Source organism: Octopus sinensis, linkage group LG5 (genome assembly GCF_006345805.1).
Source record: "Octopus sinensis linkage group LG5, ASM634580v1, whole genome shotgun sequence".
NCBI lineage: Eukaryota > Metazoa > Mollusca > Cephalopoda > Octopoda > Octopodidae > Octopus > Octopus sinensis.
Window position 1 is genome coordinate 132,630,016 of NC_043001.1, and position 15,042 is coordinate 132,645,057.

The 15,042-nt window shown below is 36.1% G+C and overlaps 1 protein-coding gene across 1 annotated transcript in view; it reads right to left on the bottom strand.

Annotated features, from left to right (window-relative positions):
• The window catches only part of LOC115212278 (osmotic avoidance abnormal protein 3-like), a 907,318-nt gene that overhangs the window by 559,860 nt on the left and 332,416 nt on the right, over nt 1-15,042 (bottom strand). The gene's annotated exons all lie outside the window — the stretch shown is intronic.

Sequence of the window (15,042 nt, forward strand, 5' to 3'; positions counted from 1 at the left end):
AACTCATGTTTATGAAGTAAACATCCTAATAATCCATCCATGCTTTCAACTAGTCCACCATAGAGGGTACATATTTCCATGATCTCAAGCAAATGAAAAGCAAAGTATCTATATACCATTGAAGGGTCCAACAAATTGACCCCAGTACTTATCTTTTAAGCCTGGTACTTATTCTGTCAATCTCCCTTTACCAAACCATGAACTTTCAGAACATAAATAAACCAACACTAGTTGTGAAGTGATGGTGAGAGGCAAACACAGACACAAAAACAAACACACATAGCTAGCTGTCTGTCTGTCTGTCTATCTATCTATCTATCTATCTATCTATCTATCTGTCTGTCTGTCTGTCTGTCTGTCTGTCTATCATCTATCTATCTATCTATCTATCTATCTATCTATCTATCTATCTATCTATCTATCTATCTATCTAATCCCCCACAAAATCGAGCTGCCAGATGGCCGTAACCTATACATGATGGTAAAAGATAGGAGGCCTCGATGTTACTTGTGTGGCAGGGAAGAGCACCTAAAAACTAAGTATCCAGCAGTGAAGGAACAACAAAAACAACAAGAAAAAGAACATCAACAACCACAACAAGGAAAAAGTGAAAGGAAACAAAAACCCTTACTACCCACACCACCATCAACACAGAAGACAAGCAAAGGGAGTACGACAACAGAAACACACCAACCAAACCCACCAACACCAACGAATGAACATAAAACAGCACCTGGAAAAACACCAACAACAACAGCAAGAACGAAAGAAACAGAAAAACCAAAAAGACAATACAAAAATTTATTCCCCTTCCCCTGCATCACATACATCGTCAGAAGATGAAAGTAGTGAGGAATGGCAAATAGCCAGAAAAGGAAGGAGGAAGAGAAGCAAGAAAAGAACCAAACCAAATGCAAACGCAAACAAAGCAGGGAGATGCACAACTTATGAAAACTTTTCGAACACCAACACCAGCACACAACACCAAGGCCAACAACAACACCTGAAGGATGTCTTCACGAAGAAGTTGGATGATAGAACTGAAGCAGCCCTCTCGAAGGCAGACTTCACAGACATGATACGCTTCTGTAGTGGTCGTCATCCGGCACTCAGGCAGTGGAAAAAGATGGCAGGATGCAGCAACACAGATCAATGCAGACTCTGTAACGAGGAGGTGAAATCTGCAGAACATCTCTGGCTGAGATGTCTGGCCCTGATGGTGGAACGCTATATCCGCCAACTAGGGGCGACAATGGATGAGATGATTTGTCTCCCTTCCGTGGCTCTAGCACTTCTGAGAGTTATCCTCAGGTGCTTGAGATGGCCAACAACAACAACACCTCAAAAACAAACACATGAACAATGCTCAATGCCATCAACACGAAAAACACAGAGTTGATGGATTACAGCAACACAAGAAAGAACCTGACACACCAAGACATAAAAACAAGCAACCATCCATACACAACGCCACCAGAACACATCAAAATATTGCACATCACACCACACACTAAAATCCATTTACCCCAATGCGGTTGGAAGATGCCAGAAGTACACTTCCAAAAACTTTATAGTGATCTCTTCAAGGAAATACCGAAGGAGGAGACACAAAATTTTTCAACAGTAAGTGACTCTCTGTTCATATCGTTAGTGTTTACACACACACACATCATTAAGATTATGATCAGGATTGGTTGCATGAATGCGCATGGCTTGGAGTTCCCTTGGAAACAAGGGTACCTCTTAAACGACATAAAGTCTCATGAATTATAAATCATAGCCATAAGTGAAACCAGACTCCATAATCCAGAGGCCCTAAAGTCCATGTTTGGCAGACAGTTTAACATTTATTTTTCTCCATCTACCAAGAATGGGTAGTAGTGGCACAGCGGTACTTTTTTGCAAGAGTCTGGATCTTGAAATAAAGACAATATTCATAGACCCGGAGGGTAGACTGGTCGTCCTGGATGTCAACGGCAGCAATGGGTGTACTTTTTGACTCATATCAGTCTACGCACCACCTTTAACAGGTCGGATGGATTTCTTTCAACATCTAGAAGTATTCATAGGAATGTCTCGTCCTTTACTTTTAGTCGGGGATTGGAATGCTACCTTGGACACATATCTAGACTACGTGGGCAAAGATAGGAATAGAGGAGGATGCAAATGCCTCAGAGACCTGCTTAGATGCTTTCAACTGTCTGACAGGTACCAACTCAACCATCCGAATGTGCCAACATAGACATGGAGCAGCCGCATTGGGTCATTGAGATCATATCTAGATAGGATACTGTGTAGGACAGTAGATACAGATAGCATAGGGTGTCCATAATTCCACATAGTCAGCTACACGGATCACAAACTTGTGACGTGTACACTAGACTTAGATAAGACACATAGGCAGGGTCCCGGTTACTGGAAACTAAACACTTCTTTCCCATTGAAACAGGTTTTCAGAGACCAGATTAGCACGCTTGTAAAGAGGACTTTGATGGGAGCCATCATCAACAACAAATGATGGTTTGCCCTCAAGAGAGCAATAAAAGCAGAAGTGATTAGGTATAGCAAAGCACTAGCCATAGACAGAAACAGAGTAGAGGGTGACCTAGTTAAGAAGCTAGAAGAGGCAATTAGAAGTGGCATTGTATCCAGTGTTTTGGTGGTGAGTTTGGCCCTCGACCAACACTTCAACGCCAAACACAAAGGGTGTGTTGTCAGACTTTTCTTTCCATGGATAAAGCTAATCTGTTTCCCCTTTTTACATTATGACATTTCTGTGATACACGATCCCTATTGATCGGCCTTTTTTTTTCTACAATCCCTTTTGATCAAATTTCTACCCCTACTTATTTTTCTCTTCCCAAAAAGAAAAGCTCTACTTTGTATTTTGTCTCTTCTGTGTTCAGCCCTGTGTGGCCAATAAAGAAACATATCTATCTATCTACCTATTTATCTATCAATCTATAAATATATATATATATTGAACACAGATGTTAAATGATGATGATGATATATATATATATTATGAAGGTGCATGACTCAGTGGCTAAAGTGTTGCATTCACGATTGCAAGATCATGTGTTCGATTCCCAGGCAAAACACTTCATTTCATGTTACTCTGCAATCATTTCATCATCTGACATGTGTCACGCATTGCACCTGTACAGGTAATGTCAATTTGATGGAGGGAGTGATCTTATGTCTACACAAACATTTGATCACTGTAAGAAAATTATCTGTGTGGTTGTTCAGTAAGAAATTGTCAAACCCTCATACATCATCTAACAAGAGAGTCCATCATATATATATATATATAGAAAGTTGGTTTGTGAAAGCACGTGGTTGAATATATAGAAAATAGTAAAAAGTGAAAAAACTACAGAAGGCTTAAAGGTTAAAAAATATATATATTTGCGTCAATATGTCTGAAGAATATTAAAAAAATTTTTTCCTTACAATGACATAGTTTGGAAGAAAGACCAGTTTCGCGTTTGTCGTAAGAAATTTGAAAAGCTAAACGCGAAACCGGTCTTTCTTCTAAACTATGTCATTGTAAGGGAAAAATTTTTTTAATATTCTTCAGACATATTGACGCAAATATATATATTTTTTAACATTTAAGCCTTCTGTAGTTTTTTCACTTTTTACTATTTTCTATATATATATATATATATATATCAATCACCAATGGGCTTCCTTCAGTTTCTGTCTATTAAATACACCCACAAGGCTTTGGCTGGCCCAGAGCTATAATAGAAGACACTTGCCCAAGGTGTCATATAGTGGAACTGAATCCAGAAACATGGGGTTCAGAAGCAAACTTCTTACCACACAGTACCTTATAGACAGACAGACAGACAGATGATGATCATGATCATGATGATTATGATGATGAGGAGGAGAAGGTGGAGGAAGAGGAGGATTTAAATAATGGTGATGTAGCTAAGACCTATTCTTTCTAATTGTTTAATTTACATAGACATAAAGTCATAGTAACAACTATATTGCACCTGGCATGTACTTCAGCATCCAAGTTATATTCTCTCCCAGTCGAGCACTCTGGAAGTATTTTCATTACTTTTGCTACGACAATTATTACTTCTCTTCATTGCACAAAGAAACTGTTTCATCTTCTGTCTGTTGCTAGTTAATTTATATACCAACTGCACATGGTATCAATAACTTATGCATTGTATGGCTAAAAGAGTACTGTCTTTATTTCAGCAGTGGCTGGCAGAATGAACAATCACTGAAATATCTAAATGTTATAATACTGACTACTAATTGGGAATTAAAATTGCAACTGCCTAAGTCCACCTAAGTCCATATGTTTATATGTTTACTGAAGTAACACATAAGTGGTTAAGTATGCCACAGAAACATGTACCCTTTAACCCTTTCATTACCAGCCCGGCTGAAACCGGCTCTGGCTCTTTAGTATAAATATCTTGTTTTCATAAGTTTTGAATTCAAATATTCCACCAAATCTTAGTTAAAATTTATGTTCCTATCATCATCATTGTTCAACTGTGGTCGAGACAATGGAATTTACCATGCTACACCAGACTTCACAGTCCATCATGGCATTACGGAGGTCCTGTTGCTAACACTAGCTTAATGATAACGAAGTTAATTTACTAAATTATTTGTTATATTTAAAATAATTGAAAGAAACACAGAACATCTCAAAATAAATGCAGTAATGAAAGGGTTAAATAATCTTCAAGTAGAAGCTGTATTGTCATGATACAATGTGGGTCAAGGCTTTGTCTTTGAATTCCATCATCTCAATTTTACATGCAAGATTTAAATCAACTTCAGTCTATAGTAAAAGAAACCTACCCAAGATACTATACAGTGGGCTTGAAAATGGAGCCTTGTGACTGCTAAACGAGCTTCTTAACCATTCAGTGATGTTGCATTTATACACACAAATATTATGAAGAGTATCCAGCTGTCGGTCTGTGGGTAGACCGCTCTGACGTTACAAGGATGTTTGCAAAAGGGACATGAAGGCCTGCAACATCAATATTAGTAGTTGGGAGGCAGTTGCCAGCAACCGTGGAGACTGGCGACGGACCGTAAGAGAGGGAATACAAAGGAGTGACAGAGAGAGAGAGAGGGGAGAAATGGAAAGAAAAGAAGAGATGTCAACAAGAAACTATGGCATTACAACCAGCCAGGAACAGTCTTCGCTACATTTGCGGTACCTGCCAGAGGGAGTGTTTGTCCAGGATAGGACTACACAGCCACAGCAGGAAATGTATCAGGACATGAAATGTAAAAGCCGGACTAGACTACTTTATGCGCAACTCCATTGTCTCCCGAGACAAAAAGGATGCCAAATAATCCAGCTGTGGAAACTGTACCAAAGCAGACAGTGGAGCATAGCACAGTGTTCTAGCTTGCAAGTCCCTGTCAAACAATCCATCTCATGCCAGTATGGAAAATAGATGTTAAATGAGGATGATGATAATGATGATGATATGTGTATGTGCGTGCAAATACTTATATACATGTGTGTGTGTGCATGCTAATGTTTACTTTTATATTGAGTTATGATCAATTCTGCTACAGGCCTGAAACATTAGAGGAGGGGGCAAATCGATTACATCAACCCCAGGCGGCGAGCTGGCAGAAACGTTAGCACGCCGGGTGAAATGCGTAGCCGTATTTCGTCTGTCGTTACATTCTGAGTTCAAATTCCGCCGAGGTCGACTTTGCCTTTTATCCTTTCGGGGTCGATAAATTAAGTACCAGTTATGCACTGGGGTCGATGTGATCGACTTTATCTGCTTGTCAATCCTTGTTTGTCCCCTCTGTGTTTAGCCTCTTGTGGGTAGTAAAGAAATAGATTACATCAACCCCAGTGCTTCACTGGTACTTATTTTATTGACCTCAAAAGGATGAAAGACAATGTGGACCATGGTGGAATTTGAATTCAGAACGTAAAGACAAAGTACCGCTAAGCACTTTGTCCAGTAAGCTAACAATTCTGCCAGCTCACTGCTTCATATGTTCAGTCATAATAAAAACAATTTAACATTCACCCAAAGAATTACTCAGCATTTGTTGTTGAGTACATATTTACATGTAGATACATACATACATACATACATACATACATACATACATACATACATACATACATACATACATACATGCATACATACATATACACACACAAACATACATACATGCATTCACACATACATACTCATACATACATGCATAGGCACATACAAACACAATTATATATATATATTATATTAAATTAGAGATAAAACCACTATTAGGCAAATCAAACAGTGAAAATCATAAGCCAATACATAGAAATAAAATTAATTAATAAAATATATAAAAAATATAAAATATAAAATTCCAAATTAAAATATTTAAATTAAAGTTAAAATTTAGAAAATTATTTAAATTAATAATTTAAACTTATAAATTTTAAATATATATATACATATATATATTTTATTATTATTATTATTTTTTTTTTTTTTAAAGATATATATGCACATGTAATCATATTTATAAAGCAGATTTAAAGTGTACAATATATGACTTAGTGTCATTAAATATAATAGATGTAATAAGTGTATGAATAATCATTATTTCCTTTATAGGCATATGGCCAGAAATTATGAAGAGAGGGAACAGTTGACTGAATAAATCACAACACCAGGCTGGTATATATTGTTAAAAACTTGGAAATTTTAATGTCAATGTTGTCATTGGCAGGCACTCCACTAGTTCTGCTACCTATCTCTTTGAAATATATGAATGTAAAACATTTTATTAACACCCATTTACATTAGCTAATATCCTGTATTAGCATTTAACAATTACCCTTTCAATACATTTTCCTAAGTTTATAAACTTCTAGAATACCTATGCAATTGGTAACATTTAGTACATATTATTTGAAATTATCAAAATGGAGTGTGAAATTAAAAGAGAAAAAAAAAATAAATAAATTTCCTAAATCTCATTAATGTAAAGATTTAATATTCGAGATATTCCATTCTAAAGTTATGCATTGTTCTTTTATTACATCACATTGTATTAAAAATATTAATTATGACAAGGTTTTGCCCAAAATGTTCTCTAAATGGACTGCTTATTGCCTGATGAGAATTTTGCAAAATATCTGTCCCTTTATATCAAATAAATGTAAAAATAAAATTTAAAAAATATATTTAATACCAGTTCCATACAAAAGAAAAGTAGAAATTTCATCAAAGAAAATTTCCAACTATAATTATCTAAAAAGTGATTTTAAAGTGATTCAACAATGCCTCCTTTTATTTCAATCTAATTTATGAAATTCTATATTAATTTGGTGCTATTTATCTTAACTCTATTTCATAATCCTCATTATTCCAAAGACCTCCTAGCCTGCACTTATGATTACTGAAGAAGGCAGCTTCAAAACATGGGAGATTGATCCACAAGGAAACTATCAACATCACAAAATGAAATATCAATACAATTTTATGAATTCTTTTTCAAAAGTTACTATAGACATTTTTACTTTGATATTAACTTTTTATATTTTGTATTTATATATACATTTATTTGTTGGTTTTTAATGAGTTTTCTACGACAAAATAGTAAGTTAGAGTAGAAAAATGCACCAAAAGACTTTTAATCTTTACTATCAAAACATCCATTTTTAAGTGGCTCTTAGGAAAGCAATAAGCATTAATCAAATTTCAAGACTTAAACTAAGATTACATATTGAAGAAAACAGCATGTAATCATAATTAGTCACATGATTAGCTACTTGACTTTGAAATTGACAAATGACTCAATATGTCCAGTTAGGTTTTGATAAATTGTAAGTTACAGGATTTGCAAGCTATTTCATAATTATAAAATGCATTCTTAATGGAAGAAAAAGTAAGAAGAGATCCTTCTGACTCCTGAAAGTAATGTTAGATGATGTTATCTGAAATTTAACTACTTCATTTGACAAGTGTCTACTTGTATAGACTTAAAATTTTCAAACCAACCAAAAAAGAGAAAAAAATAATGACAAAAAAAATGGAAAATACTGTATAAGTACTGATAGAGTGATAGTCTGAAGCAAGTGCCAGAGAATGTACAAGATACTGATCCAATAAAGATATGCATATTATTCGATTGAACCAGACAAAAGAGCCCTATTACTTATCTAACATATTGTGTTAACTGTCAACATAATAATAGCATTCAAAATCCCCTTCAAAAATCTCTTTTAAAAGGTTTTGTTTCCTTTCTTAGTCAATTGGAATATGGAGTGGGAAGTTAGCAGAAATGGCAGAGCACCAGAAGGCGGTGAGCTGGCAGAAACGTTAGCACACCAGGCAAAATGCTTGCGGTATTTCGTCTGCCGTTACGTTCTGAGTTCAAATTCCGCCAAGGTCGACTTTGCCTTTCATCCTTTTGGGGTCGATAAATTAAGTACCAGTTACGCACTAGGGTCAATGTAATCGACTTAATCCCTTTGTCTGTCCTTGTTTGTGTCCTCTATGTTTAGCCCCTTGTGGGCAATAAAGAAATAAAAGAAATAAGAAATGGCAGAGCACCATACTAAATACCTTATTATATTTAATTCAGGGTAAAGTCTTAGCAGGGTTAATTTTGCTTTCATTACCCAACAGTTAATAAAACAAATATCAATAAAGCACTGCAACCATTTTGAGCACTCAAACAAGAAATTATGTAAAAATTGATCTTGGGTAAAATGATCAATGTAATATGATGTGGACACATATAACAACTAACAACATACAGATACTATCTATTTATTTATAACTATAGTTATGCATGAATGTGTATCTGTGTGTGCAGGTATTATTTAAAATATATTTTCATTGTTCACTAACAAGATGAATGACAACTGGTGAGTGTTAAAACATCATTTCACCCACCTTTCAATAAACTCACTCAAGGACAGCACTTCCCTCCTCTTCACTCTCAATCTCCTTTTCAAGTGAAACTTGAAAAAGTCAATGAGAGCTCTACCAAAGAGGAATGTATCTGTCCTCATGCCTTTCAGCCTTGTCCATCAAACAACCTCTTTCACCACAGCCACCAGGCAAAGGAAAACTGCCTTGTCTGCCCAATTGAAGGAGGGTGCTGGTGCAATCATCACTACAGACTCAGCTGACAGACAGATCCATCCCACATGTGACAGCAGCTGTTCAACATAACCCCACAAGTTAGCAATGCCAAGACACTGAACGAGGGCATGCAGAATGGTTTCGTCACACTGCGCACACCTCAGACAAGTCTATCTTACAGCACATCCGTGCCTGTAGAGTTTATCTTGAACTAGTAACACCCCCTAGTAGCATCCACCAGTAGCACTGCTAGACCAAGGACATCTGGAAATTATCCAAGATAGTTCCTGACCAGAAAGTCCTCTGGAACAGACTAGCCAGTTCATTCTTGTTGGTGCTCAGAGTCTCCCTGAGAACATCATCGTACTTACCCACCACTAATCCTCTATAAATTTCTAAAGTAGAACATCTACCAATCCTATTGCCCGACTGGTAGAGGTTTGTGAGTACCTGATGAATTTCTTAGTGCCAGGCGTCTAGTCTCGGTCTTTTCTTCACCCTGGATTGCAACTCTGTCAAGGAGATAAGCTGTGGAAAGATGAGCCTCACAAACGGAGCCCATACACACTCACCATCCAGAAATCATTGCAGGTGGCATAACCTAAGTGCATGACTGCACATTAGGAGCCACAGCATACCTAATCTACGACTCAGAAGATGCTGGAACAGACTGACCACCTGACCATTAGAACGTGTCCCTTCCACAAGAATTTAAATAAGAGATGCTCCAACCTGGTCAAGCAGTAACTGGAACAAGGCAAGATGGTCAGGCAATAAATGATAACGGAGGCAATGTAAGCAAACAATAATAATAATCAATGTTCACTTTTCCCAGCTCCCATAAGTTGGACAGAGTATAAGATCAAATAGAAGGCAGCGAGCTGGCAGAACGGTTTAGCACGCCGGGCGAAATGCGTAGCCGTATTTCGTCTACCGTTACGTTCCGAGTTCAAATTCCGCCGAGGTCGACTTTGCCTTTCATCCTTTCGGGGTCGATAAATAAAGTACCAGTTACGCACTGGGGTCGATATAATCGACTTAAATTCGTTTGTCTGTCCTTGTTTGTCCACTCTATGTTTAGCCCCTTGTGGGTAGTAAAGAAACATATATGATCAAATGCCGTTCTTGTAACCAGACCTCACCTATTTCCAAGCAAGGTAATAGTTCCCCCATGTCCTTGCTGAACATCAGAAATGAATGATTGTTTATGTAACAGTGACAAGCATCTTACAACTATCATGCAATGTCAAGACAAGAATACATACATTCACACACACACACACACACACACACATGCAAAGTTTAGGTTAGTTAAAATACATTTACTCTCTTTTACTTTTTTACTTGTTTCAGTCATTTGACTGCGGCCATGCTGGAGCACCGCCTTTAGTCGAGCAAATCGACCCCAGGACTTATTCTTTGTAAGCCCAGTACTTATTCTATCGGTCTCTTTTGCCGAACCGCTAAGTGACGGGGACATAAACACACCAGCATCGGTTGTCAAGCAATGCTAGGGGGACAAACACAGACACACACACACACACACATATATATATACATATATACGACAGGCTTCTTTCAGTTTCCGTCTACCAAATCCACTCACAAGGCATTGGTCGGCCCGGGGCTATAGCAGAAGACACTTGCCCAAGATGCCACGCAGTGGGACTGAACCCGGAACCATGTGGTTGCTTAGCAAGCTACTTACCACACAGCCACTCCTGACATATTTCAATAGCTAGATGACAAATTCACTACAGTTACCATGGAAAAAATGTTCTCTTATGGTAAAAAGGTATAAAAACACCATATCTGTCCAGTGTCACCATTTATTAGGATTTCCAGACATCAATGTTTCTAGCTCCATAGCTGTTATCAATGGGGAATACCTAAGAGAGGCAACTCTGGGCAGACCTTAATAAGGCTATAGCTCTTAGATATTTCACATTGATAACAGCTGCGTAACTAGAAACATTGATATCTAGGAATCCTGATAGATGGTGACACTGGACAGATATGATGTTTTTACACCATTTTACCATAAGAGAAAATTTTCTCCACGGCAACTGCAGTGAATTTGCCTTTTAGCAGCTGAAATATGTCACAAACTACCTTAAACTTTGCTTATGTCTAAACACTGCTTGCCACTAATATATTATGTTAATATACATTATATATATATATAGATGGGCTGCACACGTCGCCCGGCTCACCGGTGGATGCACGCAGTTGTCGAGTGGTACCCGCGTGAGTGGAAAGGACCACCCGGAAGACCTCCACGACGGTGGAGTGACAATTTCAAGAGGATGATTGGGATCACGTGGATGAGAAAGGCGTGATCCAGGGAGGAGTGGACAGCGTGCTGTGACCAGCAGTGTCAAATGGACGCCTGACAGACTGGTCGGTCAAAGTGAAAAGTGATATATATATATATATATATATATATATACACACATACACACACACATATGTACACACATATGTATGTATGAATATTTATATATATATATATATCCACATCCACTCACAAGGCTTTTCCCAGCCTAGAGCTATAGTTGAAACCACTTGCCCAAGATGCTACAGTGGGACTGAACCCAGAACCATGAGATTGGGAAGCGGTTTCTTACTACACAGCCACACCTGCACCTCATGTACAATAATGTAAAATTTTATTCACATAGCTTTGAAAATATTCTAAGTCAAGATATTCAAATGTTTTTAATTTATTGATGTCTCATCCAGTCTGCTTTGACTACTAAGAACGCAGTATAGAACGTCAAAAACAACAGTTCTGATCTACAAAATGATCAATACTTATGGCTCCTCCTTAATTGAACAGATATCTTCCAATCCTGTTTCAGAAACTACTTCAAAACTAACCCTACACCATTTAATATCAAATCATTGACTAAGATATATAGAATTAACTACTAACAGCCACCAATAGGAAATTTCAAACTTTCACCAACTCAAAATATTATTTTTATTAAATTTCAGTTAATATTATTATATGCAAATTGAAAACTTGGATGGGGTGCTCTATAAATATTATGTAGTAGTAGTAGTAGTAGTAGTAGTAGTAGTAGTAGTGGTGGTGATGGTGGTGGTGGTGGTGGTGGTGGTGGTAGTAGTAGTAGTAGTAGTAGTAGTAGTAGTAGTAGTAGTAGTAGTAGTAGTAGTAGTAGTAACCATCGTCATCATAGTAGTTTTAGTAACAAATTCAGTAGGTGATATGAACAGCATAATGCAGTGTTTCTCATGTGATATGAACCTTGAGGATTAAAAAGTAGGTAGACAAATTGCTGCATCTAATAAAACTGAGATGGTTTTAATCTTTAAAAACTCAACAATAAAAGGATAATTATATGGATGCAAACTGTGTTCTATAGTCTCATTAATAAAGAAAAATGGGTGGTAAGGATTTCCCACTAATTTAGTGTTTTTGATGAGTGTGAGTAGTCTTACTCCACATAGAATTAAATTCTATATTTCTTGGCTAAAATATATATAACTGAAAAACTATATTTTTATTATTAACAATATCTTTACACTATTATGATATCTGCAATCATTACTAAAAGGTTGTAGAATAAAACTCTGTCTAAATGTTGAAATGTATTCACAGAAAATAGTATTTTACATGAAGTCAGTCTCAATGTTAGCTAAGTTAACAAGGAGAATCATGTGCTTTGCTTGAAGGCAAGATTCACAATTTGAACTCATGACTTTTAACAATAACACATACAGAAAAAATTGTTATTAATTAGACACAAGGCAATTATTTTCAACTTATTTTCAAAATTTATTTTCAATTGAATAGAATATATTTTTTTACAGAACACTTATAAGTCAACTATAGCAAAATATGAATTTTGAGTTTATAAGAAAGGACCAAATACTAAATAACAGTCCTCTAACGGCTTAATAATAATGAAAAAAGTTTTAAACACAGTGAAATGTGAAGTAGCTGCAGGTGAGAGATCTTTCTGAAGAATGAAATAACATCTTTGGAAATACTCTGAAGTATTAGTAAGATAGAAATCTAATATTAAGTGTTTTTTAAAGGAGTGGGTGACAAACCAGAGAAAAAAATGATTATCATAATCAGTATGATTGCATCAGTAATAGGGTCATTTCTTTTCTACAGAGCTCTTTAGAAACAAAAGCTGAATTTATTTAATCAATAACAGTAAAAATTAGTAACTATTATTCTTAAATGCCCTAAACGAAAAATCTTTACAAAACTTTCAACAGTTTAATTTGAATTAAAGAATGCAATGAAAAGTAACCATTTGAAAGAGAATAATTAAGCTCATTCCAAGATGAACTACAAACACAAAATATTATAATCCTTGAAGACATTTAATTAGCATAAAGAGCTAAGAATTAATTCTATTGGTGCTAAAGCCATTGATCAGTCGACATTCCTAGCAATCAGGAAGAATTCAATAAATGCATAAATGTTGGTTTAGAAGTTGAAAGCATCGGCTAAATCAGCCAAAGCAGTCATCCATTGAAACCAAAATGGCCTTCGATGACTGGTCTGAAATGTCCAGCAAAACTGGTGAACATTCCCAGCCTTTCATGCAATATTTCCATAATTGCAGCTTTAATAAGATGATCAATACTTTAATCTTTTTATATCACCAAACAATGCAGATCTAATGAATTTCATGAGATTATTTTGTTTTAGTTTTGTTTTTTTCAAAAACACCCATACACATACACATTATGCATACACACACACACACAACACACACACACACATGAACAATGTACATGTATACAAAGACAGATACAGATTGTTTTAAAATTAACGCACAATTTCATCAATGACCTAATAGAGCACTTCAAATATTTTTAACCCTTTGTTACCAAATACAAATTTATTAAGTTGACATAAAATAAAACTTTCAGCTTTATTTTCAGTTAAAAATGAAAACCATGCACACATAAATATAGGTACAGGTATGGCTATGAGCTTAAGAACCATATGGTTTTAGGACCAACACCAGCACCTTAAACAAGTGTCTCCTTTCTGATATGGCCCTGAATAGATCAATGCCTTGTATGTGAATTTAGCAGGGAAATTTCAGGAAAGCTCTGTGTGTGTGTGTGTCTGTGTGTGTGTGTGTGTGTGTGTGTGTGTGTGCACAAGTGTGTGCAAGTATGTGCATATGCATGAATGAGGACATCCTATGGTTTTGCTTAAGTGAAACAAAGTTTGTTTACATTCATCATTGACATTATGAGTTGTGTCTCTGTATTTCTGGGTCACCAATGTAACAAGAAATCCCTTCCTTGAAAAACTCATAAGGGTGAGCAACTGAAAAAGCTTCAAGGCACAAAATCCTGTCTCAAAAATGTAAACATGCAAACCATACAAGCAAAGAAAAATTAACATTAAATGAATAAATGACAATATATAATTAAAGCACTAACAATCTATTTTTTCCATCCCATCTTAGTTGCAGAAATTTGTATTTAGTTACACAGGCCTTAGTCATTACATGAATTATAATGCTTTAAAAACCTATCTTACCATTCCCAAAGTAAAAATAACTCATTTGAAATAGATTGCAATATATGGTAACTTAACCCTTTAGCATTCAGGTTCCTCTGTCAAATGTAGTACTTATTTATTCACAATGTCTTGAGTTAATCACGTATTATCTATTGGTTTCAAGATTCCAATGTAGAGTAGGTGTGAGATATTGGATCTAGCCAGTTTCAACATAAAAGAGGCAGAATATTTTGGCTGAATATGGTCAGTGTTAATGCTAAAGGGTTAAGTATTTCTTATGAATTTAGGAGCTTTCAAGAATCTGTGTTTGACTCCAGAATCATAATGTTAGATGAGTGGAAGATTGGCCTTCTTTTGATTGTGAGGTTAGTCTATTGCTAGTAACATTCTCAGCTGGTCTGATA